At 41.2% G+C, this 27,540-nt stretch overlaps 1 protein-coding gene across 11 annotated transcripts in view; it reads left to right on the top strand.

Annotated features, from left to right (window-relative positions):
• Positions 1 to 27,540, top strand: part of DENND2B (DENN domain containing 2B) — a 304,168-nt gene that overhangs the window by 100,284 nt on the left and 176,344 nt on the right. The window contains exon 1 of one of the 11 annotated variants that reach the window (XM_073347515.2): positions 3,969 to 4,038. The exons of the other annotated variants lie outside the window; for them this stretch is intronic. The gene's annotated coding sequence lies outside the window, so the exon portion shown is untranslated. Of the gene's footprint in view, positions 1 to 3,968; positions 4,039 to 27,540 lie in introns of those variants that run through there. 11 annotated transcript variants of the gene reach the window in all.

The following is a 27,540-nucleotide window of genomic DNA, read 5'->3' as shown; positions in this document are numbered from 1 at the left end:
AGCAAGGGATTAAGAAGCACTTTTAGTGGAGCAACTGCCAAACAATCCTTTTAAAAAAAAAATCATGGTGAACATCACCTTCTGGGATAGACCAGTGAGGGTTTGTGTCACATTTGCCCTTTAACCCCAAGTAATATAAATGCTCTGTTGCTTCAGTTTCCGGCCTGAGATGCTCACAGGCAGCAACAAGCATGCACTCTGTGTCTGTGTGCAGTGCAACCCTGATCCGGTACTCTGACATCAGCAGTTTGCCTCCTGCAGCAACACAGTCACTCTCTGCTTTCCACCAGCTTTTGATTACACCTAGCAAGATGACCCCAACACTCTTCTGTCCTGAATTTTCCCAAAACCAAGGGCTCTGCATTGTCCAGTCCTTTCCTGGACTATTCAGAGGAATAATAATGTTCATTTGCTCCTCTAGAGAGACAAAATGCATAGCTAATCACTGTAACTGGAGTTGACAATCACTTCAATTCAAACATCCCATTGAATGGGTTTAGATTACAAGTAAAATAAGTTTATTTATTTATAAAGAGGGGTTTTAATTGAGATCAAGTATAAGGGATAAAGATTGAAATGGTTATGAACAAAAGTGGAAAACATTTTCTAATGCTAAGACTTCAACAAGCTATCCTCTAGGTATTGGGTAAGCTTCTTACTGCATACTTCTTCCAGCAAGATGGCTGACCACCCCTCCAGTCAGGATCTATCCCCAAAGACAAAGTGCTCAGTTTCTTTGTCGTCTTAGGTGAAAAGATAACTCTGGGTTCTTTAAGCCTCTCTTTCATAGTCCAGTGAATCCTTGAAATGGATTCTTCTAAATGTTACCCCCCTCCCCCCAAAATAAAGTTCATTCAAACTGTGAGGATGTAGACATGGAATCTGGTGGTGCAGGAACTTCTATGCTTGTTTCTGTCCTCCTCCCTGGTGTTTCCTCTACTGCAAATTGATCTGTTCCTGCCCCCCCTCTGATGCAAATGAATGGTCAGTTGACATGTGATTGCCAATCGACTCTGATGACACTTGGCTAGAAGTGTCAACTTCTCCTTTGTCTGGGAGAAACCTGTTTAACCACTTCCCAGACTTGTCTGGAAAACACATTTTAGTCCTATATTTCCTTCACATTTGTATGATCCCCTGGGCATTTACCATCCATACACAACACAAGAATATTAATGATCAGTGTGTTATTAGTTTTCGAATGATACCTTACATGACACACATCAGGTACAGTGTATGACATTAATTAATTGGGGTACACTGAATTGGGGCCAACTAAAACTGTCTACCAGATATCATGGAGCCCCTTGCCATCTGGCATTACGATGCTTTTTAGGTTTTGGTGAGTTCCCAATTAATGCACCTTTAAAGCAGTCAGTGTTCAGTATTCTTGAAGGTGTAGAACTGTACTAACTACTGTAGTAATTGTTCAGAATTTGGAGTCATTTTCTCACTTAGATAAGATATCTTTTTAAAGGCCAAGAAGACGAATTCAGGTTTAGCTAGGGAACCATAACATAGTTTTTAAAATAAAATCTTATTAAAATTTCAGTTCAACAAAGTTATATGTTTTCAGGTTATCGTGGACCATGTTTGTATAGTTTCACCTCAGTGCTTGTACTAATGGCCATAAATGTTTGGCTGACTGTAAATGGGATGAACTTCTTTATGGATAGAGTTAACTTGTAACCTGTGCTATTATGGAAAACTTTTCAGGTTTCTGTTTCTGGCAAAAGCAGACGAATGCTTCCCTAAATAGTAACAGATATACCTATTTAGACTGTTAATTTGTCTTATCTTCTACATACATATGCTAGCAGAGTATGTCTCAGTTGTAAAGAAAGTTGGGGTAAGGTATTCATCTCCGTTTCTTAATAGGTGAATAAATAGATCTCTCTCTAGATAGAAAGTGAGATAAATGGATAAAGAAATCCAATGGGTAGAGCCCTACCAAATTCCATTTTGGTCAATTTCACGGTCATAGAATTTTAAAAATGGTAAATTTCATGATTTCAGCTATTAAAATCTGAAATTTCACAGTGTTGTAATTGTAAGGGTCCTGACCCAAGTTGCGTGTGTGTGGGAGGGGGGGTCGCAAGGTTATTGTAGGGGAGGTTGCAGTACTGCAACCCTTAATTCTGCACTGCTGCTGACGGCAGTGCTGCCTTCAGAGCTGAGCGGCCGGAGCGCGGCAGCTGCTGGCTAAGAGTCCTGATCTCAAGGCGGAGCTGCAGCCAGCAGCAGCACAGAGGTAAGGATGGCCTGGTATGGCATTGCCACCCTTCTGTGCTGCTGCCTGCAGAGCTGGGCCCTCAGTCAGCAGCTGCCACTCTCTGGCTGCCCAGCTCTGAAGACAGCAGCGCAGAAGTAAGGACAGCCTGGTATTGTGGCCACTGCTGCAGCAGCGCTGCCTGCGGAGCTGGGCACCCAGCCAGCAATCGCTGCTCTCTGGCTGCCCAGCTCTGCAGGCAGCACAGATGTAAGGGTGGCAATATTGTGACGCCCCTAAAATAACCTCATGACCCCTCTGCAACTCCCTTTTCGGTCAGGACCCCCAGTTTTAGAAATGCTGGTCTTCACCCGTGAAATCTGTACAGTATAGGGTAAAAGCACACAAAAGACCAGATTTCGCAGGGGGAGATCAGATTTCATGGTCCGTGACACATTTTTCATGGCTGTTAATTTGGTAGGGCCCTACCAATGGGTAGACCAATGTCTTCAGCTTTCTCTGGTCAATGCAATGACAGTGTTGACTAGTGGGCAGGAAATCGCATTCAGTTCTCTTCATTTATAGAATGGGCACAGGGACAAATGGGCCTTGTAGGAAGGAGCCATATAGAGTTGGGGAGAAATGAATAAGAATAATAGGGATGAAAGAAGAACCTAGAAAGAAAAGAAAAGAAAAGAAGGTGTTTTTATTGAGTAATTAAACCTTCCTAAGTGAATGCTTCACAGATCCTATCTCAGGTGTCTTTTGGAATAATCTCTAGAACAAGCAATGTAGTTCTTTTGGCTGTAGCCATTATTAAATGGAATGAGGTGAAGGTCTTTCTAGGTGGTTATTTTTGTTATGATGATATTTAATTATAAATGTAAAAATATTTCTTATGTCAGCCACAGAGTATAGAAGTCCTCAGTGCTGAATTCAAATGTTGAAACTACACATTTTGACTTTTCCAAATCAAAATTTTTCTGAATTTCCATTTTTAGTGACAAATTTCAAAATTTCAGCGATATATCACAATCTGGGACAAAACCAAATGTTAAAATCTTGGAATTTTCCAACAGGAAATTCTGAAGTTTGCTCACTCTGTTGAAGACGTGATGGAATCTAAACTAATTCACTGGGTACATTACTAGATGAAGCATAATGAATGAATAAAGGGCTCCTGTTAAGCAATGGAAGTGTTTTTGGTGGTTTTACTCATAGCAGAATATATATCTGTACTTATCAGGTGGCAAGCTTTTTTACTTGTGTGGGGTTTTTGTATTGATTATTTTACAAAAGACAAAAAAACAAAAAACATACTATAAGGATGATCCTCATTTGGTGTAACTGCAGTGGAGTTATAGTGATTTATGCTGGCTGAGGATCTGGCCCTACATTTCTATCTACCAAAGTACTATTGAAATAGAATGCCTAGAAGCCTTACTCTAGGGGGTATTCCAGTCATGTTGTTGTGTTTGAGCAAAAAACAAACTGAGTTCTTTGGAAGATTTTAAGAATTAGAGAAGTGAGAAATGGATATATAAAAAAGGAATCAACAACTGAATGTTAAGCCTGAGTTCATTATTCTAGATATCACCCTATAACTGAAGGACCATCATGATAAGCTGTAGTCCTAATAATATTTGTGTTCTCACACAAATTGAAATCCCTCATGTACTAGTCAAAAAGCTAACTTTTTTTTAACGCCTCTCTTAGGGCTTGTCTACACTACCACGCAGGGTCGATCTAAGATACGCAACTTCAGATACGTGAATAACGTAGCTCAAGTCGACATACTTGGATCTATTTACCATAGTGTCTTCACTGCGGTAAGTCGACAGCTGATACTCCCCCTTCAACTCCGCTTGCGTTTCTCGTTCTGGTGGAGTATTGGAGTTGACGGGAGAGCACTCATCAGTTGATTTATCACATCTATACTAGACTAGACGTGATAAATCGACCCCTGCCGGATCGATTGCTGCCCACCGATCCGGCGGGTTGTGTAGTCAAGCCCTTAGAAGCTTTAGTGTCGTCACCTCACACCCTCCTGTCATCTTGCTCTGCAGATTGTTGTGTGTTGGAAATGCTGTCAGCTCTGATGTATGTGGGCACTGTTTGCTTGGCCTCGTCAGCATCAACAATGGAGCATTTTAAGATTCGTGATAGAAAAATGGCAAGACTGAAAAATAAATATTAAATCTATGGGCTGAGATTTTCAAAGCCACATAAGGGATTGGATGCCCAGTTCCCATTAATTTTAATGCCAGCTAGGTAGCAAGCTACATGGCTCTGAAAATCTAAGCCATAATGTTTTAATAATATCATGCATTTATATTACCTCTCAGCCATGGAATGTAAAATGCATTAACCCTTTATATAACATAGGCAGGTTGTGTTTTACTGATATTACGTATGGGGAAACAGAGGATTAAGTGACTTGCCTACAGTCTCACAATGAGTCTGTGGCAAAGCCAGGAATACAGTTGAATCCTGACTCCCACTTCCATGCTCTGATCAATAGATTATGCTGCTTAATTTCACAGTTTAAACTGCACTGGCTTGGAAGTATGTGTACTGGATTTTTTCTTTGATAATGGGATGCATACTTGGGTTTTATTCCTTTGTGTCTACAGGCAGTCAGGTTCTTGTCTATTTTTCTGTTCATGGGCAGTCCCAGTTGAGAGGTCTGCTAATCTCATTGGATTTGACAGACAAAAATATTAGGGATACAGTTTTGAAACTGAAAAGTACCATGCTTTAATAAACTGTGGTTCTCTAGTCCAACACAAGGATAAAATTCATTCCAGACGTTGTGTTCAAATGGAACAGATTATGAATGGAAGCATAGTTTTAGGATTGTATTTCAGCTTTAGTATGCAGTTTGGGATTGTGTTATTTCCAATGTATATAAGAATATATATTTTATAAGCAATCACTCCCCTATTCCCTAAAATTGTTCAAATATAAAATCTATCACACTGCAGATAGTTTACAGATGTTTGATGGTACAGAAGGAAATTTGACTGCTACCGCAAGACACATGTTACCATTTTGTCTATATTTTAGATACTGAAAAGCTGTATATTTGACTACCGGGAGATGTTGACCAGTAATTAGAACAGGAGTGGGGTGGGAGTCCTATCTCCTGACTTCCATTCTCAGTTCTGCCACTGTCTTGCTATATAACATTGGGCAAGTTATTTAAATATTCTTTGCCTTAGATTAGTCAACTATAAAATGGTGATAATTCTAATGGACTACCTCACAGGGGTGTTGTGTGGCTTCATTAATATTAGTTGGTAAAAGCACTATGCAATGTTTAGATAAAAGGTACCATATGCAGTAAATGTAAAGTATTATAATTTACATGTTCTATTGAACTAACTAAAGGGAATAACATATTTACCAAAGAAACAAACAAAAAATAAAATCAGATCTGTTTCAGCAGTATATATTTGGAAATGTGGGAGCCCTGTGCTGAAGTTTACAAGCTTTTCTAGCCACTACTTAGAGACTCAACAGCTGAGAAATATATGCTTAAAAGTAAAGAAGGAGCCAAAACCTGCTGTCAGTTAAACTTTTTGTGGTTTCACCCACTACTGAAAACCCTTAGCTTTTAAATCTCTCAGATGGCTCACACTATAACATTGACAAAGGAAAAGTATTAGATGCAAAACTTCACATAAAATAGAAAAGCTTACGCAGAAAGGTTTTATATGTGATTTTACAGCTGTTAGCCACAAACTTTAAACCGCTTTCGACTTTCTCATGCCTTATTTGGGAAGATGCTGTGTTCCTGTAAGTTTTGCAGAGCAATGATAAATTATGTTCTAAGCTCATACTTATCTCTCTCTGTTCCTACCATTTTTCCAGAGGTCAGTTTTCAAACACACAACTACCTGATTTCTTTTCTTTTCTTAGATAAATGTGACTCTTTGTTTTTATTATTTCTATGGGGCTGTCTCAAACTTCAGAGTGAAAGCAGAGATGTTAGAGGCCACTATTTCAAAAGTGGAGGCCTGAATTGTGCATGACCAAATGTGGGATTTGTAGGTGCAATTTAGGCAGCTGATTTTGAAAAATTGGCCTGCAGTATGCTCATATATTGGAACACATCTTCGACAGATGTAAATTGATGTGGCTCAGTCAAGCTCAATAGATCTATACCAATTTACATTAGCTGAGGGTCTGGCCCATTGTTGTGTATGAAAGGGGACCATGGAGGAAATTTTAGCTCGAGCTTGTGAAGGAATGTGGGTGTGGCAGCTAAATTTTGCCCAATTGAAGATTATACTGATAACCGGGCAAGAACTCAAAGGCTCCATTTAATTTGCATTAAATGGAGCACATTGTAGCTGTCCTTGTCTTTAATACAGAAGTTTGACTTCTAGAGCTTTCAGGACCCAACATGGGTCAAAGTGGATCATTGCATGCTGGTAGCTGTTGTTCAGTGAGCTGCACCTCTCCATTAAATATGAAAGGGCCTTGGGCTGAACTACAGAACTCTGTGGACGGCATTTGGCCCATAGCCTCATGTTGGCTACTCCTGGATTTGTAGGACACAGTGTGAGTTTGAAAAGCAGTCCTTTCACAAATCAAAGGGCTGATATTGTCTTTCTTAACTTCGTCGTTGCTTGAATGCAGGTTTCTTTCTGCCACCCTCTTCCTTCTTCTGCATGGTGAGATTGACTAGATATATTCAGGTGTTCTAGTCATTTCAATGAATGTCTATGGAGTATTGCTGCTGGGACACGTACATGTCCTGGCAGCTAATGTGAGGGTTAATTACATACTTTCTGAGGCCGAGATACAAATCTATGCTTTTAAGTGGCGAATGATCCTGCTGCATCTGCAGCACAATGCAAGACTTAATTGCTGTGCACAAGCTTTTTCTCAGCAATGATGGAGGGAGAAAAGTAGGCCAGCCACGTTTGGCTTGAAAGTAGACAACCACCTAAAATGACCTCATTCAGGGCAACAGGAAAGACATAGGAGGGTGGGGAATGGAGTCCTTCCAGAACTCAAAGTGGAGCCATTATTAATTAATGTTGTATACAGTACCTAGAGATACTATACTGATGGGTACTTTGGAACAGCCAAGTCAGATAGATTAGTTACTAGATCAAATGGTGAAGCTGGTTTTAGACACCATGAAGAATCTTTCCAACAAAGGTGATGCTAATAGTTGCTTGTTGAAATGCTATGGCCTGTGTTATGTGGGAGGTTAGACTAAAAGTGTACCATGGCCCCTTCTGGCCTTAAAAGCTATGAATCTTGAACACACAAATTCCTGTAAATACCTGTGGTCTTTATGGGATCCCTTCTGCTATCCAGTGGATAACACTGATTTTTGTCTGTTACTTAGTGCAAAAGCATATGGAGTGGCTTTTTGTATTTTTGTATATTGACTCTTGTCTCATAGGACATTGAACTATCCCCGATGAAATTCTATCAGATACCTTAACAATTTACCATAGATGCAGAAAGTGGGAAGATCTTTACCCCCGCAACCACAAATATAAACTGAAGCTTAGTGCCAGTTTTTACTAGAAATCCTTATAGGGCATCTGGAGTTCGATACAGCAATATTTGTTATCATTCCACTTGCTTGGCTGGTTTACATAGAATAATAGTGAGATTTCAAGAGCAAATTCCATGCTAGTGATGGACAATATCCACTGTTCTGGAGGATAAAAATCAACACCAGTCCCAATCAGATCCCTTTTTCCTTACTCCTAATGACTGTAGCTGGACTTTCTCTTGGGCAGCAGGCAACAGAATTTCTTTGAACTCCATATCAACGGTGTGGTTTATATAATTTCATGAGATCATTTTCTATCACATAATTACACTGATTTTTGTGTTAGATGCCTTTACATTTTACTTTTATCATATACATTTTGTGAAATTATTATCATTTAATATTTGTATTACATTATCACCTAGAGGCCCCAATAAGGAATTGTGGTTCCATTGTACTAGTCATACATACAACAAAAAGTCTTGCCACAAAGTGTTTCTAATCTATCTCATGTCATTGCCATCTCTATTATCCGTGTCTGTTGTCATCTATGTTAGGCAGAGGCAATATGGTCTAGTGGACAGGATGCTGGGCTGGGACTCATGACCCTGGACTCTATTCCTGTCCTGTTGCTGACCTACCATGTGAACTGGGGCAGGTCATTCCACCAAGTAGTGTTTGTTTCCCTTTCTGCTTTTTGTATTGCTTTTCTATTTAGATTATAATTTTGGGGGGGCAGAGATTTACTATGTGTGTGTACAGTGCCTTGCACAATGGGAGTTTGATCTCAGCTGTGTCCTGAGGCAACACTTTAATGCAAATAATAAATAATTATTTATATCATAGCAAAAGTTTTGCTTTCCTGTTCCTGTTAGTTAAAGTCCTCTTGAAGAGTTTGGAGTTGGGGCACATGGCTGGGTACTGTATTGATGGATTTTTATGCTTGTGCATAATCCTTCACACATAAAACATTTGTTTAGATTTCTGTTGATTGTTGTGTTGATGTTGCGGTGTGTATTTGCATAATATTGAGAAAAGCAAACCAATATACTAGATAACGTTGAGGGATTGCATGGGTCTTATATTTCAAGTTAAAACTCAGGAATTCATAAAGTCACATATGCTAACGATGGGTTTAACTTTCTCCATTGGAAGAAGTCATTCTACGTTACAGGTTGGTTTTAATCATGCACGTGTGACTTTTCTGGTCCACAAATATTAATGCTGATATTCGATGACAGCATTATTTCATGATAGTTTGAAATGCTAAGCAGTATGGGAAGAGGGAATGAATGGTGCTAATTCATTAGCTGTTGCCACTATGTCATTTACAAGAGGAGTGGTTTAGCACTGCATACAAAATAGTTAGCTATTCCTGTAAAAGGCTTGAAATCAATGGTCTGCATGTTAGAAATGTAGGACTTGCAGTTTTTAATGCAAAATTAATTAACTTTATGTTTCAAGCAGTACTCTCAAATTACATGATTGATAATATTTATCCAAATTGGAAAAATGTGTTCTCCCATCTCCTGGGATTAAACTTGCATAAAAGGTCTACTAGGCTCTCAGCTGGTGTAAATCAGTGTAGCTCCACTGAAGCCAGCTGAGAATCTAGCCAAGCTATGAGTAAACATATCAAGTTGCTGGGAAAAAAAGGAAAAATTCTTTAAATTGTTTTAAAAGATTTTGGGAATGCTGAGCACAAGAATTGCTACGTGTCACAACAAGACCAGTGTTCTAACTGTGGCCAGTGACAGATGCTTCAGAGAAAGTCATAAACTCCCCCGTAATGCACTTAGCTGTAAACTGGAGGGGGGAAATTTTCTTCTTGATGATGATTTTATGCCTTGAATTAAGGGTGAAGGTCAACATCAGAGCAAAATTAAAGAGAGGAAACCACACAGAGCTGTAGTGTTGCACAATCATTTCACAGTCTAACCAAACTGATTTGATTCAGAATTCTCAAGTGTCAGGGGAGTAAGAGAAGCATTAGAATTTTGAAATAATACCAAATCAATGCAGCTAACATGAATGATGGCCACTAATGTAATGACATTTCGATAAGGTAGCTGAAAATAATATAATTAATCTTCTGTTTTTAAAAAAGAGAGAGCGATAAATAGGTTACAGCATGTTCTTTCTGTGTTTGGATGGGGAACACATTGCACCCAGAACTCATCAGGGTAAATTTCACTTTGGTTGTGGGGGTGAATGTAGGCGAGTGTAAATGTTTGGTAAGAATAAGGATCTAGGCATCCAATTTTCTCCATGCAGTTCTCTATGATGAAGAATACTGGTACCAGGCTGAGTTTTCTTCTCTTATTCTGTAATAGTAACAAAAGTGAGATACCACACATAACAGCTAAATTACACACATACCAGTTGGTCTTCACAGGGCCCACTGCCCCTTTGGCTTTTTACATGAATGCTGCACTAAATATTGTGGTTCAGAAGTCTGTATTGCACTGTGTTTCTCGTGGAACTTGCTCTGTAACTACTAGCAGATGATGAGGCATTTCCTGAGGTATAGTGAATGTGCACTTTTATCTTAGTGAGCAGCTGATTGTATGAATGCTTTAAAATAGCTGTTTCTTCTAATGTGTATGCAATGTGTGCCCCAAGGAGATACACAGTTTAGCACAGACTGTCTCTCTTTTCCCTCTGGGATATTTATAAATCAATAATTCTAAGAAACCTAGGGCAAAATTCTGTGCCTGGATTCTCACTGTGGATTATTTGAGGGGAAGTAGGAAACCAGGATTTAACCAGTCCACAGCATGGAAGCCACAACAATATAACCAATCTGCTGAGTGGATCAGAGAGCAGAAATTTGCCTGGATCTCTCAGGATGAGGTCACCAACCTGCAGCAAGCATCTAAAAGTAGGATTTTGCCCAGAGTCTGCTCTGTTTTACCAGTATAAATCCAAACTAATTCTACTGAGGTCAGCTGAATTACTCTGGATTTAGTCCAGTAGGACTGAGAAAAAAGTTTGTCCCATTACGTTTTAGTTTATGCTATTTCAGTGAGTACAAATTATGACACTGCTCAGTGGAATTTTGCAGAAAATGCTATTAATTGTTCTCACTTCATCTTTGCCGCATGCAAAAGGCCCACTTGCTTCTTTCAGTTTCAGCTGGAGACTTTGGTCCGTTCCCCCCTTTAGCTCAGACTCCTTTGGTAGAGCTCATAAGAGTAAAAGCGTAAGGAAATCTGTAGGAGGGAGAATTGAAAGCCGAGTATGAAAGCATGTGGGATGTTTTTGAAGTAACCTAGCTTTGAAAGTTTGTAATTCAGCTAAATTACAAGAATGAACAAATTTATGAACTAATCCTTAATATGTTCATTTTAAAACACGGAGCAGTGGTTAAATCTGTTTGTTATGGTTTCCCTTTTAAAGGTTTTGTAAATTCACATATTCAATCAAATTTTTTTTATTGCTGAAATGGTTAGTTTACATGGTTATTTGTCCAAACTATGAATCTTCAACTCAGTTGCTTTTTCCATCTTAACATATGAATGGGAAAGGTGGAAATTCACCAAAGGTACAGACAGTTTAAATGAATTTGAAAGCAAATTCCTTAGAAAAATACTAGATATTAAATTAAATTTATTTATAACAAATGCTGAGATTAATGAGAGTGTAACTTTATTGGTAGTTATCCAGAAAAAAGGATAGAAATATCTGGGACACCGGTTAATAATGAAGCCAGAGCATCTACCATGGCAGTCGTGCCATTGGGCAGCTGGAGAAACACATAAAAGGGGCTGACTGAAATAAAGAGAAGGAAAACTTGTGGGACTTACCCACACCGAGGACATGCATAGAGCAGCCTAGGATAGATAGTCATGGTGGAGCCTTGTTTGTGCCCTAAGCAATGTCTGATGGTGACTGGGGGATTCACATTTCGTTTTGCTTGTTAGTGAATCATGGAACACCATTTTTCTTATGCCATTCCCAGTACATCCAGCTATTTTGGCTGGGAAGCCCTGCTGTCTAAATATACTTTTTGTTTAATAGGAGAAAATGGTACAGTAGATTCTTCTGGAGTAGACTTGACTTGAAAGGCTCCGTTCATCTTTCTAGAGAGGAGAAGCGCAATTTTTGTTTGAATTCACAAAGAAAATAGAACATTGTAAGTAGCTCAAAAAGCTGTGATTGACCCACATTCAAAGGGAATATTAAAGGGATTTAGATTAGAAGGAAAGTGTGATGCAACCAAGTCTAAAAATACTGATGAAATTCCAGAGAGAACTGCACAGAACCTAGGAGCTTATTTTAGAAGCAGTCTGTAGAAACCGGTTTTGTGCATGTGCTTTGGAAGCTAGGCAGGTAGATCAGACAGGATTATCTGTCTGCTGTGCCGATAGGAAGTAAATGTGCTGGAGTTTCTACAGCTATGTATATGGCTAATTCTGAAAGACCTTATCTCACTTCCCTTACCCTCCCCCACCATGTTAGTGTGGGATCTTCTGCACCCAGCCCTGAGCAAGAACAAATGTTAGAATAGCTCTCATCATCCTGAGGCAGAGACTTGGGTTTCTGGGCCAATCTGAGCAAAGCCTTTGGATTTTAACTTAATTCTTCATTCAGAGTCAACTTTTTAATTTTCATCCCCACTTCCTGGCTTCCTCTTATGCTTATAGAATTCACTGTTGCCATTAAGAACTGTTCTTCAAATGAGACTTTTCAAACTTATTTCCCAAATGTTGAATATTCTGAATCTATTGGGCAGAATTAACTACACAGGGCTCATGTTTTTGTTTGTATTTCCTTAATTTCCATCTGTTTTAGCCTGGCCTCCAATACAGTAGTATCTGAGCACCTCACAATCTTCAGTGAAGTTATTTTTACAACACCCTGTGAGATAGGACAGTGCTATTATCCTCATTGTACTGAAGGGGAACTGAGGCACAGAGACTAAGTGATTTGCCCCAGGTTTACACAGGAAGTCTGTGGTGAAGAGAACCGAACTCTGATCTCCTAAATTCCAGGCTAGCACCCTAATCACTGGACTATCCTTCCTCTAGTTTGCATCTTCCGTCTCCACTTTGAAAATTGTGGAGTTATGAAAAGTACATCATGATGTCATCATCATCTGAAGGTCCGTCCTGTGACCCGGTTAAGGGATATTCTGTTCATGAGATCTAAGCCTAAGAGAATCTGTCTTCCTTGACCTTTAGGGAATATGCAAAAAATGGACAGAAAAGGAGATGTTTACCAAATACTTTTTATTGGGGAAAAATGTTTAATGTTGTCATATTAATTTTTATTTTCAATGAAAAGTAATACTATTAGCCTTAACAAAAACACTCAATAGACTTCCTAATTTCAAATCAGTTAAATGTGAATGATTAATAGTAACACCAGATCTGTAAATATCATGTCTAGTAAAAAGTGCCCCCTACACTGGGATTAAAATACAAAGCACCATAAATTTACAATACCTGACAGGTGTCCTCTATTTCTTTTTGCTGCTGGTATGGTTTAATAACCTGTTGTTAGTTTGTCCTGAAGTCCAGATGGCCAAACTCTCATTGTTTTCAAGTGGAAGCTGGGTTGGGCCCTTTCATCCTTACTACTCCAGACAAAACTACATTGATTTTAGGAAAAAGGGAACTTCAGGATTCAGACCAATGGTATTAGCAATATGTTCCATGATAAAGTTCATGGAAAATAATGTACAGTTCCATTACTGGGAAATAGTTTATTTAGGCATCATGCATCTAGAAACTTTACAGCTGTGAGCCATAATTTGCTGATGTGGTAGGGGAAGCTGAAATCACAGGGTGGAGAAGTGTAATGGAATGTTTGTACAGTTAGGCCTGAGCTGATTGAGCTTTTGAGGTGACAAGTTTGTTTGGCTTTAAGTGGTTTTCTAAATCAAAATCTGATCCAGGAGACCTGAATTCAGCGTTTCACTTGGAATGAAGTAGGGTGTGTTTATAGATAGGGCCCTATCAAATTCACAGTCAATTTCATGGTCAAAGGATTTTAAAAATAAAAAAGTCATGATTTCAGCTATTTAAATCTGAAAGTTCACAGTGTTGTAACTGTAGGGGTCCTGACCCAAAAGGGAATTGTGGGGGTGGGTGGGTTGCAAGGTTATTGTGGGGGTGGGACCCTCAGTATTGCCACCCTTACTTCTGTGCCGCTGCGGGTGGCAGTACTGTCTTCAGAGCTGGTTGGCCAGAGAGCAGCAGCTGCTGGCTGGGAGCCCAGCTCTGAACACCAGCAGCACAGAAGTACGGATGGCATGGTATGGTATCGCCACCCTTACTTCTGCGCGGCTGCCTTCAGAGCTGGGCCCTCGGCCAGCAGCCACCACTCTTTGGCCACCCAGCTCTGAAGGCAGCAGCGCAGAACTAAGGGTGGCATGGTATGAATTGCCATCCTTACTTCCACGCTGCTGCTGGCAGGGCGCTGCCTTCAGAGCTGGGTGGCTGGCCAGCAGTTGCTGCTCTCCAGCCACCCAGTTCTGAAGACAGTGCAGAAGTAAGGGTGGCAATACCATGACCACCATACAATAACTTCGCAAACTCCCCACAATCCCCTTTTGGGTCAGGGTTCCCAGTTTGAGAAATGCTGGTGTCCCCTCTTCCTCCCTCCCCCCCCCCCCCTGTGAAATCTGTATAGTATAGGATAAAAGTACACAAAAGACCAGATTTCATGGGGGAGACTAGAATTCACTGTCCATGATGCGTTTTTCACAGCCATGAATTTGGTAGGGCCCTATTTATAGAAAAGATTTTTTTTTTCTAATTTGCCCCTCTCTTTCTGCTTAGACATGCAAGTTTCCTACGAGCCTGAATGGCATGGCTACAATAATAGTGGATATGGAGTTCTTCCACAGATAGGTAACTGATTTAAATCCTTATCAGTAGGATCTCTAATTTTATTGTCTAATAGCACACTGAATAATGGGGCTTTTGACTGAAGCAATGTACATTTCAAAGGAAAGATTTAGCTGTCAAATTAGATTTTCCTTCCACGAGAAAAAGAAATGCCTCTGTTAAAGCATGATGTGGTGCCTTGGGTTGGTGTGAAGTCAAAGTCTCCTTGTTGACAATATTTTTGGGGTGAGGGTAGGTGGGTTATAATTTATTTAAAGATGTTGTCTCAGTGTTTTCTGTATATTGGAGAAGGACACACCTTTCTAAAGTGTGGATCTCTGAAAAGAGATTGTAGTGTAGTAAATTACATTGTGGGATTGCCTATTGATTCTCATAGCAAATGCACTCATTTCATGACTCCAAAAAGGATTCTTCTAACTGCCTGAACGCTCCACCCATTTGAGCAGGTGAATTATGCTGCAGGAAAATGTTTAAATACATTAGGCTTTTTTTGGAAGATGCCTATCCAAGTATTTACTTACACTCACTCTGATTAGCTTATGTGCTCATATACTGAATGAATTACGTGCTTAGACCATGAAGTGTTTCCTCTGTACACACTGTGTTTATGGGGGGTAATCTTTTCAAAAGTGCTCAAGTGACTTAGATGCTTAAGACTTGTTGAAAGTCAATGGGAGTTAAGCTCTTAAGTGCCTAAAGACATTTCTGAAAACAGTACTAAGGCTTCTAAATGACTTAGGTGCTTTAAAAAAAATTTACCCAGTATGTCTATGAATAGTAATATTCTTTATCATTATTCACAACTGGTATTTAGGGCTTGACTGTGATCCTCCATACATTGCCACCCAAGAGAGTAAAGGAGCATTTGCAGGGCTTATCTGGATTATGAGTCTGGGCACAGGGGGCTGGGGAGGAGCAGTGACTGTGTACCAGTACAAGTGTTTGTATAGGGGGGAGTAAGCAGAGCCATGGCTCCATTCTTCATTTCACACATCTCCCCCATATTCCAGGTAGTGAATCCGGCAAGGGCAGGGGAGTATACGGTGTCTGGTAATGATGCAACACAGGATGTTTCCTCCCCACTACACTTAACAGGAGCTCTGGAGGAATTGTGACTTTCAGGGGGTGTGTCTGTTCCTTTTCAGAACTGCTGTGGGATTTGCACAGCTACACGCCATCTTCGCATGGGGCTGAGAGTAAACTCTCAATCTAGCTGTCAAATAGCAGCACTGTGCTCAGTGATTCACAAAACGTGGAACAAGCCCATCTCTGCCCTGAAGAAGTCTAACATATGGAAAGGACTTATTTATTAGTTAAAGTTTGTACACTACTTTGATATCATGAGTGTTAAATCTTAATAATCATAAGAATAAATTTGCAAAGTGCAATGGTCTCACTTCAGAAGTGTGCTGTCATAGCTAGTGTCCCCAAGAACACTTTATCAATGGCACTGTTCTGGCCCAGCTACGTCATCTATAGGATTTGTTCCTCCTTGCAGCTGTTTTTTAAAGGCTGAAAGGCTCTGTTTCAGTTTATAAATGAGTATTTCTCCCATGCTTGTATCTGTTGTCACTGTTCAGGTCCAAATAGTCATCTCTACATGAAAAATAAAGCTTTAAAAATAACCCTATACATGAAACCAATTGGAATGATCTTTTGAGCAGTGAGTCCAAAATGTCAGCCACATTTGAGCTGCTATTTGTAAAGTTTTGTAAGCTGTGTTTCCTGTGGAAATGCATAGCTTGGTGTTGACAGTGGGAACGGAGCAGAGAGAGATTTGGGATATCGTTACATAACAAAAGGTATTTCATTATTCTTTATGTCTTGGCTCTGATTTTCTCAGTAGAACTGGAAATGGCTGGAACTTGCTACTATTAAAGAGGACACCTGAAATTCTGGTGCTGCTGGTATCAGAAAGATATTTTACTTTTTTATTTTTTAAGAGAATTTCTGTCACTCCCCTGAGAATCAGACTATATTGACTTCTTACTAGGAAAACCCTTCAAATTATTAAGAAAACATAGCTGTCTGGAGCAGCAGAGATAATGCACTGAAAGTGTGTGCGGTAAAACTTTAAGCCTCAGATTTTTCTGAAATGATCCAGATTTATATCCACCCAGGTGTTTTCTTTCGTGTTTTACTCCATATACAGTCACTCTGGTGATACAGCTGAGCACCTCGCAGTGTTTTACATATCCTGTAGTTTTCTTCCCAAGATCAACAAAAAGATCTTTTGCATGATGCTTGCATGAAACTGGATACAGATAATCCTTGATTGATCTGTATGGATGTCCTTCCTGTGCTGAGTGCTTCCTTTACATGAAACAGCAAAGATTTACCCAAGGAGCACTGAGTAGGGAGATTTAAGATTGTCATAGATATTAAATACAAAAGACAGACATATTTCCAAAATAAAATTATGAGTCATCTATAGGAGATGTGACAGAGTCAGACCGGACAGCTGTAAGAGAGCAGACAATGAACTCTAAGTGAGATGAAGGGTGAGCCAGGGAAATCAGGGGACCATCCTACCTTTGGGAATCTGGGGACTACCTAGCTTCCCTCATTCCCTCAGGGATTCAGAGACCTGTTCTTAGAGCAGCACACACAAAGGACCTCCAAGGGGAATTTGAAAGTAGCACGGGATATAGAACACACTGGACCTGTCATGAAGGCACAGCCCATTCAGAGGTCACCCTAACCACAAACAGGGCAAGACTCCCTGCAACCTCACGGTCCCGAGACTGGGGGAGCCTTGATGAGGCCCTAGCAGAAGAGATGGGACGCTGGCCACTGCAACAGGGATTTTATTTCTTCTTCCTCTCCTGGGAGCAGCGAGGGCAGAGCGGAAGGCAGGTATATCAGCCTTAGAACAGTGAAAGCCCTTTTCCCCATGAGCTGAAAAGGGATTACCTCAGGTCAACTAGGAACACCTGAGTCCAATTAAGGATTGCCCCCTGTGATCTTTAAAAATCCCTTTTCTGGTGAGGTGGGGGGAGGAGATGTTGCAGACAAGTAGCAGCAGGCTAGTGGCCCCAGGGAGAAAAGGCTTCTCCTGGTGGAAAGCTGCTCTCCTCCCTATAGGGGAAGCAACCATGCTAAGGGACTGTGTGGGGAAGGACTGACACCCAGAGGCCAGTATAACAAGGCAACTCCCCAGAGAAGGGACAGGAAAGAGGTATCCCTGTCCTTTGTTAGGAACTTGTTTCTTTTTGTTTGGCTGAAAAGTACTCCTGGGGCCTACCCTGAGGCCCACCTTGCAAATATTGAAGAAAAAAACCTGAGTTCGGAATAAAATCTCCCCAGAGTGGGACTGATTTATTCCAGGTCCCCACTGCCGGAGGCAGAAACATTGAGCCTGGCAAAGCAAAGGAGGTGCCTTGCCAGAGAGACTGTGGATCCTAGTTCCTTGACGATTTATGCTCATAATTCCAATTACTATTAAAGAACATTATCAGCATGAGTGCCCCTCAATCAACAGTTGATTAGCTCACCACAAGAGTATTACATTTTAAATATATCATTTCATTGATTAGTAAATTTGGTAACACAGAAGATCTTTGTTTAGTACTAGAAGAACTGAAGGAATGACAAAAGCTGAAACAGGTCAAAATTGATGTAGTTTTGAATGTCCTAAACAAGGCAAAACTAAAACACAATATTTTGTCTGTATAGCACATGGCACAATGCAACTCTGACCTAGTTGAAGCTTCTGTGTGCACTGTACTGCTTCCCGTAATAATAAGTAATTGCAAGCCAAGCTGTCACAGAAAGGTTAACTGAGGTGGGTTGAGTTTTGAGTGAACTTGTGCCAGTTTATGGTACTGATGGGAAACCCTGTGGAACTCAGTATGTCAAGACAAAAGACAAAACAGGGTGGCTTCAGTTCAGTTTTTCTTTCAGTTTTTGGATTTGTTAATTTATCAAACCAAGAAAAAAGTTTTGAATAAAACTGAAACTGCAGAGTTTTGGCATGCTATAAATCTCATAATATAATTATGTACCTTTTTGTGGCTTGTATTTTATAATATGACGTGGACAATTTTATTACAAAAGCATTATGTACACTATAGAGAGCACTCTAGCAAATTCACTTGTTTATAGATTCCAAGGCTAAAAGAGACCACAGTGATCATCAAGTCTTACATCCAGTGTAACACAGGCCGTAGAACCTCCCCAAAATAATTCCTAGAGCATATCACATAGAAAAACAGCCAATCTTGATTTTAAAATGGTCAGTGATGGAGAATCCACCACAACCCTTGGTGTGAAGTCTTTGAAGTCTTTAAACCACGATTTGAGGACTTCAATAGCTCAGACATAGGTGAGAGATTTTTTTGCAGCAGTGGTGGGTGAAATTCTGTGGCCTGTGTTGTGCAGGAGGTCAGACTAGATGATCATAATGGTCCCTTCTGAACTAAATATCTGTGAATCTATGAATCTATGTAGTTCCAATGGTTAATTACTCTCATGATTATTTTTTTACACCTTATGTCCAAGTCTGGAATTTGGCTAGCTTAATCTTCCAGCCATTGGATCATTTTATACCTTTCTCTGCTAGCTTGAAGAGGTTATTATTGAATATTTGTTCCCCATGTAGATATGTATACATTGCAACAAATCACCCTTTAACCTTCTCTTTGTTGAGCTAAATAGATTGAGTTCTTTGAATCTCTTACTTTAAGGCAGTGGTTCCCAAACTTGTTCCGCGCCTTGTGCAGGGAAAGCTTCCCTGGCGGGCCGGGCTGGTTTGTTTAGCGGCCGTGTCCGTGGGTTTGGCCAGTCTCGGCTCCCAGTGGCCACGGTTCGCTGCTCCAGGCCAATGGGAGCTGCTGGAAGTGGCGCGAGTGCTTCCAGCAGCTCCCATTGGCCTGGAGCAGCGAACCGCGGCCACTGGGAGCCGAGATCGGCCGAACCCGCGGACACAGCCGCTAAACAAACCGGCCCAGCCCGCCAGGGCCTTTCCCTGCACAACTGGCGAAACAAGTTTGGGAATCACTGCTCTAAGGTATGTTTTCTAATTGTTTAATTGTTTTTGTGGCTCTTTTCGGAACCCTCTCCAATTTATCAATGTCCTTCTTGAATTGTGGGCTCCAGAAGTGGGCACGCTATTCCAGAAGGGGGTCACACCAGTGTCAAATATAGATCTAAAATAATTTCTGTAACTCCTTCTAGAGACTCCCATTTATGCATCCCAGGATCACATCAGCTCTTTTGGCTACAGTATCATATTGGCAGCTCATGTTCAGCTGATTATCCGCCATGACCGTTAAGTGTTTATCAGTCACTGCTTTCCAGGATAGAATACCCCATTGTGTAAGCATGGCCTATATTTTTTGTTTCTAGATGTATTTATTTACATTTAGCCATATTAAAATGCACATTGTTTGCTTGCACCCAGTTTATCAAGCATGCCAGACCACTCTGACTCAGTGACCTGCCCTCTTCCCTATTTACCACTGCCCCAATTTTTTTTGTCCTCTGCAAACTTTATCAGTGATGATTTTCTGTTTTCTTCCAGGTCATTGATAAAAATGTTAAATAGTATAAGGCCAAGAACTGGTCCCTGCCAGACCCTGCTGGCTCGATGATGTTTACAATTACATTTTGAGACCTAGCCAATTTTAATCCATTCAATGTGCACCTTGTTAATTTTATATCATTCTAGTTTTTTAATCAAAATGTCAAGTCAAACACCTTACAGATGTCTAACCATATTACATCAATATTATTACCTTTATCCCTTTTTGAAGGACATTTTCTATATGAGATTTATTAATTAATAATTAGTACTTTAGATAGGGTGTGTGTACACACACACACACCTATACATATATGTATATACATAAACACTGTATGTCATTCATCTGTGTGTAAATTCCTCCCCCTCCTCCCGCTGACACATTTCAGCCAATGGTACTGTAGTATGCAATTGAATTGAAGAGAAGGACTGTTAAAGAGACAGAGGAAGAAAGAAGACTATGCGGGTGTGATATCATCTGTGATATCAACTCACCACTCTGCAGTGAGCCATGTTGTTCATAGAGCAGATGGAGAGGAGAAGAGAATATTTGTGTACGATTTTGAGGGTTTGGGTTTTTACGGCTTGATACTATATATCTGATAGCTCAGGGTCTGATTGTTGTTTGGGGCAGGGACAGTCTTTCTCATAAATGTTTGTACATTTCATAGCCCTGGCACAATGGGGCCTCCTGGGTTCTACTATAATGCAAATAAATAAAAAATAAATATTTTGATATTTATTTCCTATCAGTGACTTCCATGTCAGTCTTGCTCAGTTTACAAATCAGAACAAGACTGGGGTAGCCACCACCTGCTCCAGTACAATCCAATTTAATAAAATCAGGCCCTGTTCTTTGTGTTTCATACACCAACCCCATTAAGGAAGTCTGGACTGTTGATGATGTGTAAAGGAGCAGAATAGAATCCAGTTTTGCTCTATAGCTATATGATCTCTGTAGCATTGAGAGTAGTAAAGTCTTGTTTTGTCAGCTAACATGTAGATGAGACTCATAAGACATATTAGCAGTAGATATACGCACTGCTAAAGATGCGGTTTAAACAGCTGCTTTCTGACCATAACCATGCTTTAAGAGAGCCAATAAAGATTATTTGTAGGGAACAGAACCAAATTAGATCTCCTCAACATTAAACCTAAATCTGTAAGAATGCAGAGAGAAGCATAAATGATGCTTTCACTGGGAGGAATGTGTGAAGCTAGCATTTGAAAGTCTGCTAGAGTGGGGATGTCCCACGAGATGGTGAAAGTTTGAGTCCAAATGTGTTGCTGGCTTGCTAACGTTTGGACTGGGAGTGCATACATGTTAGATGATAGTTTTTCACCCCAGTTTTGATTCAAAGAAGGTATTTCCATATGGCTGTTATACTAAATTTACCCCAGTGCTTATGGAATGTTCTTTGCTTGGCAACAATCCACGCTTTCCTTTTAAGGGAAAAGAGACTGAAATTTTATCTGATCTGAGTGTTAATCTGACGTCCCTCAGGCTTACCCCATGGCCTTTCCTATGTTGCAAAAGCAGCACTGGATATGCTTTTTCAATGAGATCATTCTAAAATCAAATTCCTATTAAATTATATTTTACTCATGGCTTCGAATTGGATTAAACTAGGAACACTAGCTCTAAAATTTGGGGCTAGTGTATTGGAGACTGGCGTTTCAAGTGCTGCAGAAAAAAAGATTCTAACGTGTATATAAACACCTAAAAATGATGTTCGGGTTACATGTTCTAAAACTGTTAAATAGTAATGATATTCAGCATTACAACCAATCTGAAAACAATACAAGGGACCAGACGTTCTGCAGGGCTATTTCCTGATAGCGTCAATTGACTAGATAGGAAGTTATCCAGTATTCTTGATGATGCTTTTGAGGATTGCGTCCCCTATTGCCTCCATTGGCAGTGGAGCTGGTATAGCCATGCTGTGGGTGAGAAGAGGCAGGATCTTGAGGAGGTTGTACATCCTCATGCATGAAGTTAAGCTCTGTGAGGGCACTCAGTATGGCTGCATGCTGGAGGTAGGGGTTGGTCTGGTCTAGGGCAGTGCTGGGAGCAAGGCAGGAATATCTAATACTATGTGGGTCTGGATCCTTGTCCTCTTGCCTGCCCAGGAAGCACGGGGGTGTTAATTCCCCAGACACTACTCCAGTACAGTGAGTCTGCTCCTGTTCAGCAGACTAGAAAGCGGGAAGCTCCCGTTAGCCAGATTCCCCAGTACCAGCAAAGATATTCAGGCTTAGTTCTGGGGAGAGGATTTGTCCCTTAATCTCTGAAATTTGTAGCATAGAATCATAAGCCCTTTGGAGCAGGAACTTGTCTCCTTAGATGCCTCTAATGTGCTGTATGCACCAGTGGCACTATAGAAATCACGCATTAAGAATAGTAAGGGTGGAACAGACCTAGCAAATCATCTAGCCCATCTCCTAGTCAGTGCAGGACAAAAGGATATTTTGAAATTATTTGTATTTGTTGTTTATCTGACATTTGGAACCCAATAGGTATGATGATCAAATGAATGTGTCTCTCGCCAGGGGTTCAGCTCTCTTGCTCTGAGGAGCAAGGTTATAACAAACTGGCTCGGGTGTACGTGTGTCGAGTGGGCTTGTATTGCCTGGAATGTCAGAACTGCGTGAGTGTTTTTCTCTGGCTCACCCTCTGGTGGCTGGAGGCTTGAAAAGGAATTTATAATCCTTTAGACTGTTGGTAGCTTGCGGAGATTTTCCTTTTGTTCAAGTGGCAAAGATCAGTGCTTTGGGAGCTGAAGGTCCTGAGTTCTGTTGGTCACTTATCGGTGGTCTACCATATGACTGTCAGGGCTGTATGGATTGTTACAAAGTGATACTTGACCATGCATGCCCCTAGAAATCTATCAGCTGGTGTGTGGTAAGGAGACAGGGAAGCTTATTAAAACCATAGTTTTATGGTTTTTGGCTAGCAGGTGTTATCAGTGACTATGGCACTATCTCTTTAGCAAGATACTCAGTGCCCCAATATTTTAGCTTGTTAAAATCTCCCAGGAGAAGGGTTAAATAGGAAAATCAGCAATTTCTTCTCTAGTAAATCTTACTGGTATTTTTAAAACTACATTTGCAAAGGGCGACTCTTGAAATTCCTGACGTTTCTTCTAATGGCTTTTCAGTGTTGATTCACACTTTCCCTTTTTGTTCTGGTATAGATGAGTGAAATTCCAGCAAGTCTGACTTAGTGAAAACTGAATTAGTGTTGATGTTTGAAGAGAAATGTAATTTGATCTTCTGTCTCCAGTGGTTGAATCAGGAGCAAAAATAATTGTTCTAAGAGCCTGGTAAAGTTGCCAGAAGAGAGTGGCACTTTTTTGCCAGATAGTTACCACAGAAGTGCTAGACATTCTTTTTGTGTGTGTGTGTGTGAGAGAGAGAGAATGAATGTAACTAAATGCTTTCTGTCTCATTGATGCTTGCCGAGACTGGTTGAATCCTGCTACCGCTACTAAAATGCAAGGATTGGATGGGAGTAAATTACATAGAACTCAAGCAAACACTGCTGAGTCTCATTCTTACCCCTCCACATTGCTAAATGAGTGGCATTAGTCGATCCACCAGAATAAGCTGGGAGACACCAGGGGTAAAGCTAACCAAAAGGGGACAGAAAGGTCTGTCATACAGGAATAGAAGCCAGCTTGTTCCCTGTGGAATTCTTAGTGCACTGAAAGAGAAGATGTTGTCTGCCAACTACCAAGGCCAGCTGTACTGGTTAATGATTCCTTCTCTTAACTGAAATCATTGTGCAGTATTATAGCTCTGCCCTGTGGGAGCTGCTGGTGCAATAAATCTTGATTTTTTCCATATTAGAAAACCATGTTCTTTGGGGATTTAAAAATGACATTTTTTTCTTTTGCTGTTGCTATAGCTCCTAAAATTCTTAACAAAGGGGCTACGAGGAGCTTGCTGCATTTAGCTGACATTATTATGACTCTTGTGTCGTTGCCAACATTTCCTTTTTTCTTTCCAGAGACAATTCTCCAAACAAACGGGAGCAATCTGGGAACTGCTAGACTCCTCTATGGAAGGGCTATGCATGCATTCTGGGGAACTTTAGCCTTCTTCAGTATGAATTAGGGTCTCAAAAGATTTGGAGTTTGGATGAGCAACTGTCTGGAGTCTGCATACCTATCCACATTTATGGAGTCCCGTCCCGCCCCCCCCCCCCACCTGCGACTCCAAAAATCCTCCTCATAAAAAGAAAAGGAGTACTTGTGGCACCTTAGCGACTGACAAATTTATTTATACAGCAGATTTATTTTAAATAAATTTGTCAGTCTCTAAGGTGCCACAAGTACTCCTTTTCTTTTTGCAGATACAGACTAACACGGCTGCTACTCTGAAACCTCCTCATAAAGGCTCTCCCTATCTAGAGGGTCTTGGGAGGGAGGCACCCTCTGCTGTATTCAGGAGAGTATGGCAGGTCCGTTCCTCTTAAGGGATCTTCAAGAGTATGACATAAAGATTATAAGGCTTTTCCTGTAGGATATAAACAACACAGAGCAACTCCCCTGAGGGACAAATGGGGCTACCCCCAAATGGAACTCATTTTTCTCTCCTTTCCTGGAGATTCTTCACTTTCCCCATTTCTCTTCCTATTGAAATTATTCACGTCTCTTCTCAGTATTTCCCCCATTTGTGTCCCATCCCTTTGTTCCCCCTACAGCTCAACTCCACTTCTACCATCAGTCTGTCTGCCTCCCTGATCCAGTCCTTCCATCTTTCTCCCTCCCTGCCTTCCCCACCTCCTCCCAGTCCTTGCTCCATTTGTCTGTCCCTCCTTCTCCCCAGTTCTTCCTGCCATCTCTCTGCCTCCCTCCTGCAGCATGGCAATGAGGGGAGCTGATTCGCTCACTGTGTTTGCCAAGGCTGGCACCCCTACTGCTATCCAGCCTCTCTTGTCTGTTTGGTCCACTGTCTGAAGACTGAGGTGGGGCTGAGCTGGGCAAGGAAGGGAGCAGAGGCCATCATGGGCCTCCTGGTTCTGATCCCCAACATCCCCTAATGGCAGGAAGCCAGTTTCATTAAAAAAAAAAAAGTTATTTGTGTTTTTCGTAGAGCTCAGCCAGCTGTGCAGGATGTTAGCAGGGACCGCAGGGTCGGCTGCATCAAAGCTGCACAGCTGGTAGGTCCTCTGTGCTCTTGCCACTCATCTGGATTGTTAGCCAGTTTGAAATATTGTCCTCTCACAAGAGCACCTCTGAGATGGGGTCAGTTATTTACATTATCATCATTTTAGTGTTTTTGCCAACTGTGGCAATATGCTTGTCACGGCACAAGACACGCAGTACAGACAGTCCCTACCCAAGGATCTTATAATCTAAGCCATTGGTTTTCAACCTGTGGTCCGCGGACCCCTGAGGATCTACAGACTATGTCTGTGATTTCCAAAGGGGTTCGCACCTCCGTTCAAAATTTTTTAGGGGTCTGCAAATGAAAAAAGGTTAAAAACCACTGGTCTAAGCAAGCTAGACCTGTGGGTTAGGCCCAAGGGAGTGCTGAAGAGGGAATGGCTAGCATGTTTCTTGTTTTTTTATTAATAATGGATTTATTCATTCATTGTTCTTGTGAGGTCAACAAAGAAATCTATCTAGGTTCTCATACAGCCCCCATCCTAACTGAGTGCCTCACATACACTAATGGATTTATCCTCACAATGCCACACTGAGATGAGGGAGCATTATTCGCTCCAATTTACAAAGGCACAGAAAAATTAAGACAAAGATTTTCAAAGATAGGTGGCTGAAGTTAGGCTTGACTTCAAGAGCAACTGCTGGGTGCACAGCACTTTTGAAAAACAGGCCACGTGCTCAGATGGGCTAGGGAGCATAACGTCTGGTACTACATTTTGAAAATCTAGACCTAAGTGACTTACCCAAGGTCAACACAGAAAATATGTGGCAGAGCTAGACCTGAATCCAGATCTCTTAAGTCACACTCCTTAACTGCTAAAGCATCCTTCCCCTCAGAGGGGGAGTGATTAAAAGAGTGGGAAAGCATTGCGTGCATAGGAGTGGTGCACAGGGAAGAATGTACAGAGGCAATTGTGGGTGAGGGGGGCAAATGGGGTGTTGAGCTTGTCATCTGATTATTAATTATTTGCTGAGTGCAGAGTGTGCTCAGGGTTGTGTAAGACAAAGGGAAACAAGGGCCTGAAAAAAGAGCATGACGGTGAACTAAGCTCTTAACAGTCTGAAATATGGGAGTTGGTATCAACTGGAGATAGAAAGTGATTTGTGTCTTTTCTAGCTCTGTATATATGAAGTGAAGCTGCCGAGGGATCTCAAGCCATCGGGCATTGGCTTACATGCCCCCTTTGTTGCCATAGACATAGGTCAAAGGGCATCCGAGAACTCCATGGAAAAAAACTCTGGCTCTTGAGCCACTCTGACTAGCCAGGCGTGTTACATAGGGTTTTCTTTCCCCATCATTCCTGAGCATCACTTTCCTCCTTCCTTGACTTTCCTCGTAACTGTACAGCAGGATGATCCACGCTTCCTCTGAAGCAGAGGGAGCAGAGTCCCCCTGTGGATTGGCTGACACAGGGCTCCTGCATGGTGATATGGGCTTTGTGTTTATCCTCATGATTGAAAGCATTGCCAGAAAGCTCTTGCCAGTGGTTTGGATTGAGAGGATCCTGAGCTGCTGCTTCAAGGAAGTGTGAGTGTGGATCCCACTATTGGTGTACTTGTGCTTCAGGCACACAAGGCCGGATTTTGTTGACTAGAATGTTGGCCTGGGCTGTGTGTGCACCTTGTGCCATTTCATGCTCCCATATGAGGGTATAAAGGGCTGAGCAGTTGCAGCCCTCTCTCAGTTCCCTTTTCCCTCCTGTGGCACTAAGACGGTCTTGCCAAGTGTCTAATCTGCTGTTTTTCTCTGACCTTCAAACTCATCTTCTTCACTGGTTTTATGAAGAAAACATGTCTTCACTCTCCTGATCTTCAATAATTCCTTAATTTGGAGGGTCCTTAACACCCTCCCATCCATACACACACACAGAGAAAGAAGAAGCCCCCCAGTACAGCGAGGTGAGGCACCTTGCGCTAATCATCATGGTGGATTCTAAACCTGACCTGCAATGGATGTATTCCCTTGGACAATGGGCATAGATGACACCATTCTTGTCTTGGGAGATACTCATCCCTGATATGTGTTTTTGGTGCATAAGTCCTCCTTCTCCTTGAGGATTCCCAAGTCGAAGGATGTGCAGCTAAAACTTCACCCTAAAGAGAGGAGAGGAGACATCACTCCTCTAAGGACAGGGTGTTCAAGACCTCCACTAAGGGAATGATGCTAGATAAGCCAGCACTGGCAACAACAAAGACACCAGAGCCAGCTACTGTGCCATTTACAGGACTTCCTCATGGAATCATCAAGATCCCCTCCAGAGAAA

The sequence above is a fragment of the Lepidochelys kempii genome, chromosome 6 (genome assembly GCF_965140285.1).
Source record: "Lepidochelys kempii isolate rLepKem1 chromosome 6, rLepKem1.hap1, whole genome shotgun sequence".
NCBI lineage: Eukaryota > Metazoa > Chordata > Testudines > Cheloniidae > Lepidochelys > Lepidochelys kempii.
The sequence above is the reverse complement of the archived record's forward strand: the minus strand, read 5'-3'. Positions and strand labels throughout refer to the sequence as shown.